A 4,851-nucleotide genomic window follows, 5' to 3' on the forward strand; every position below is an offset into this window, starting at 1 on the left:
TCATCATCATTTAAAATTGAATTATTTAATTTCCAATAGTAATTTCCAATAGAAATTGTTTCATTAGAGTTGTTTAGATTAATAATTACATTTACAAAATCATGGTCTGAATAAATGCAAGGTTTAATGGAAGACTCAATACAATTACCAATTAATAAATTCGACAAATATATCCTATCTAGTCTTCAACGAATAAATTCTTTTTTAATAGATATTCTACTCCATGTTGAAGTGGTTTGTTTAGGATACAAATGTCTAAAGACATCTTTTAATTTATATTTATCAATTATATGTTTGAAAACAGCACAGCCAATAGGAAGTCTATCAGTATCTCCCCCTGATTTATCTAACTTAGGATTCAGAACACAATTGAAATCTCCAATAACAACTAGATGATAAGAACTAACCAAATATTTCTTAATGGACGAAAAATAATTATTTCTATCTCCAGGGGCATTTGGAGAATAAATATTACATACCCTGAAATTTGTGTTTACAAACTCAACATCTGTATATATAAAACGACCATCATAATCAGTTTGAAAACTATGACAAATAATATTTTTATCAGTAATAATAGTACATACACCACATGACTTATTTCCATTTGAAAAACTCCAAATGTATTTATAATCTTTGGAGATAAAATTTTCTACATCTTTGGCTTTGGAGTAAATGTCTATATGTGTTTCCTGTATACATAAAATGGCAGGCTTATTTTGCAAAATGTAATCTTTAATATACTGCTGTTTTTTTCTGGATCTAAATCCATTTATGTTAATACTATGTATAATTAAAGACATTCTTGTAAGTTTTGAAATAATCTAAAAAATAACTTGCACAATGAACGACACCGACGTTTTAAAAATGTTAGTTATTTTTAGAACACTATCCATTACACCGAAACATACAGGACAGACATTACATGAGCTAGAAATAATCGAGGAAAGTGCATGTACAATTAAAGATGGCTGCGCCCACAAAATAAACGTTATCGGGCATTTAATTCTATTGGAGCAGTGAAAATAAAGCAGACGAAATATATATACAGAGACTAGGCTAACGATTTTGTAAACTCGCTGTTGTAATGAGTGTACTATGTACCTAAGTAATGTTGGAAATAGATAAATGCGCTCACATTTACCACGAGGATATTGGAAAAAGATTAAATGTGTACTTTTGATGAATAGAGTGTTTAGAAAAGGTGTTTTATTAAAGATATAAATTGAGTACATATAACAATGAATAGCGTATACACACACTGGCATATGAACGTAATTTATACGTTTACATAAAATAAGAACTGCATTTATGTTGTACGAAATCTGCAAGCAACGGTCCCTAAATGCCCATATATACATACTGAAATTTACACAGATTTTATATATACATATGTTTTGTTTTATCACAAAAAGAAAACTATATACTAGATAAACAGTGTAAAAACGTATGATTGGCGTTTTAACACAAGCAGTTTTATAAGACATACAAAACGCGTTTACACACACAACCTAGCTGTGTAACTTTTATGTTTACAGAAATGAAAAACTGTATATACATTATGAAAAAATAACACATATATTGTGTTATATATATATATAAATGACTTTGTAAATATGCCAAAATACCGTTCACATAGAATACCTATGTGGTTAGTATATATGCAGACATTATATTTCAATAATGAAGATATAATGATACATGTATGTACATATGTTCTATTTAAAAATAATAATATTTGAAAGAAAATTATACTCAATGCCAGAGGCCATAAACACGTTCCTTTAAGGGGTTGAGTAGTTTCATAGTACATAGGGTTTTAAATTATGTAAGATTTTAAATAAAGTGTTCGATATCATGTTGTTACGAATGGAAGGTAGCATTTTATTGTGTTTAAAGGTTCAAAGTTAAATAGGGGTCATTACGAGGTCTTGTGAGTCTAAATCCAAATCTATTACAAGCGGGCGTTCTTCTAGGTCATCATCAACTATTACTGCAAATCTATTTTTTGGTAACGGGGACAGATCCTCATTTGTCGCTGTCTCACGGCCTCTTTTTTCGCCCCTTACCTCTGTGTCTTCTTCCATTGTATCGCTTTCTCCTTCATCTGCCTTCTTCTTCTCGGCCTCCTTCTTCTTTTCCTGTTTCCTAGCTTTCTTCTTCTTCCCCCCAACGACCTCATATCCTTCCTCGTCTTTCTGTCTTGGTTCCGGCTGTTCATTCTCTTTTGTTTCTGCTTCGATTGTTTTCTTTTCGGTTGTCTCTGTATCGGTGGGTGTTGTTTTGGGGCTTTCTACAACACTTTCTTTTTGTTTGAAAATAGCATTAATGTTATTTGGACAATTCATCCTAACATGACCAACTTCTTGGCAGTATAAGCAGAGGGGTTGACGCCCTCGCATTGTGATAAGGGCTCTAGCGCCACAATCAAACTCTATCATATTAGGGACGCTGTCCTCTTTGTTATTATCGATCTCTAAGGTGATGACACGAACTCCTGGGTGGGTGACGAAATCTCCCACCTTCAGAGTGTCGTGTTCAATACTCAGAACTGTTCCAAATTTGCCAAATATTTCTGCAATAACGTGGTCACCTACGAAAGCTTGCAACCAGTGAACCCTGCAGTGCACAATCTGTTTTCCACATTTAAGGAATCTATACAGTACATTATTGTGCGTAACAGATTGATGCTTCGTACAATTTAAAAACGTAAGGCACTTATCTTTCTCCTTGAAGGTTACGTCATATTGGAGAGATCCAGGTGGTCCAGACGAAATGCACTCAACATCTGTGTCGGCAACTCCATTCTTAGTAAGGATATTTATAACTCCTATCATGCTCGCTCCTCTCTTTCCATGCACCTTTACCGTTCGTTCAACTGCATCATCTATCATACATTCTTTAGTCAAAGCTGGAAATCTCATTACAGTCATCATGATTTATACTCAAAACCGCTCGTTTATGAAAAAACGACCAACGAATCACTAAGGCCACGATTTTTCGTGACTGTAGTGAAACCAGAGTTGTTAAAGAGGGAACGCCCGTGCATTGGCTGATGTACTGAAACTGTATATCAGCTCGCAGGTTACGCTCCGCAGTATTCCGCTACGAACGCCAATCACGAGAGTTCCTATTAAGGTTACAGTATACTTGATAATCGTTTCATGTAGGGCTGTACTCTCTAAAAAAAATATCATAGTTGACAGGAAGGCATGCTTTACACTTTAAACTATTGTTCGGGTTCTATCTTTCGGAGATAATGGCAGGGGATGAACAGGTGTTCACTACTGAATCCCTGAAATATGATAAACTTGAAATCTATAGTAAAGCAGTGCACTGAAAAAGGTTACATTCCACTTAGAAACGGCCGAAAACAAAAGTTGCAAAAACAGTCGATTTTGATTCGTGTCAAGTTCTTTCTTGGTTTGAACATGGCGTACCTTTTTTTTTGCATAAATCAATTCCGCTTAAAATGGCCTTTAAGAAAATGTATTATTATGGGGTCTCTATGTGCAAAATGTTGTACTTATTTTCGCTTAGAGTTGTCGCGCTTTTAAATTGAATTATATAGGGAAACTATTTAGTATATTATGACCTTAATAGTGAAGCCATAGTAAACGCACAGCTATTGGTCGGAAAACGCTATTAATAGTGAAGCTATTGTATACGTACAGCTATTGGTCGGAAAACACAATACGTCGTCGTTAAAAATACACTGGTTAAATTAGTACAGTGTGTCGCAATGTTTAACATTTACCACTCACAGCTGCGCTCTTCTGTTCCGTTAAACGCTGCGACCGTTGAAAGCGAATATACACTGCCGGGCGAAATACCTCTAGGTAAGTATCGGAGGCGGAACACATGCATACGGGCATTTTAGTGCACATTTGAACCTGCAAAAGTGTGCATCCGATAACAACCCATATATAGAGCATTATGGCTACCTACTTTTTGGTACTGCTTCGGCAGTACAAATACTAAAATTGGAACGATACAGAGAAGATTAGCATGGCCCAAACAATCTACAGAATGAGCGCTTATGGACCTGACTGAGTAATTCATTGACAGCACAAAATGGATCATTTTCTTCAAAAAATGTCAACTTTAAGTGGCATATAAATGACTTTTAGACATCAGAGATTTGCAAATTTTTAATATTCTTCACACTTTGATTTGTTCTTTACAAATTTAGAAGCATTTATGCTTGAAATGTTTATAAACTATGTTATTCAATGTCAAAGTCGGCCAAATTTACAATTCACTAACAATCCAAATACTGTTTTAGCACCAATGCCCCTTTAACATTATTACGTATATTTAATTGTTCTGTTTAAACAGATAACTGTGTATATTTAATTTTAATATTCTACACACTTTGACTTGTTTTATTACAAATATTAGAAACATTTATGCGTGGGATGTATATAAACCCTGTTATTCAATGTCAAAATTGGCCAACAATCTCAATACAGTCCCAAAAATGGCAAAGCAGCAATGCCCCTTTAACATTATTACTTATATTGAATTGTACTGTTTAAATAGATAACTGTGTATATTTAATCATTATGGCTCTGTATTTCACACTTGATAGGTTACTACTGTGGCTTGAACCCAGAACTCACCCCACATAGTAAGATGCGTTTTTCAATTAAACTAAAATGACTGTATCGTGTGAAGTGGAGCCAACATACACCCACATAAGTGAAAAAATCTTTCCATTGATATATTTGTACTAGGCGTTTTCTGACACATGTCGCAAAACTGTTTACAACAAAAGATATATATATATATATATATATATATATATATATATATATATATATATATATATATATATAGATATACATTAAT

The 4,851-nt window shown here is 33.7% G+C and overlaps 1 pseudogene; it reads left to right on the forward strand.

Moving 5' to 3' along the window:
* Nucleotides 1–3,954: 3,954 nt before the first annotated feature.
* Nucleotides 3,955–4,015, forward strand: LOC127832858 (U6 spliceosomal RNA; annotated as a pseudogene).
* The last annotated feature ends 836 nt before the right edge of the window (nt 4,016–4,851 follow it).

Source organism: Dreissena polymorpha, chromosome 5 (assembly GCF_020536995.1).
Source record: "Dreissena polymorpha isolate Duluth1 chromosome 5, UMN_Dpol_1.0, whole genome shotgun sequence".
NCBI classification, from domain to species: domain Eukaryota; kingdom Metazoa; phylum Mollusca; class Bivalvia; order Myida; family Dreissenidae; genus Dreissena; species Dreissena polymorpha.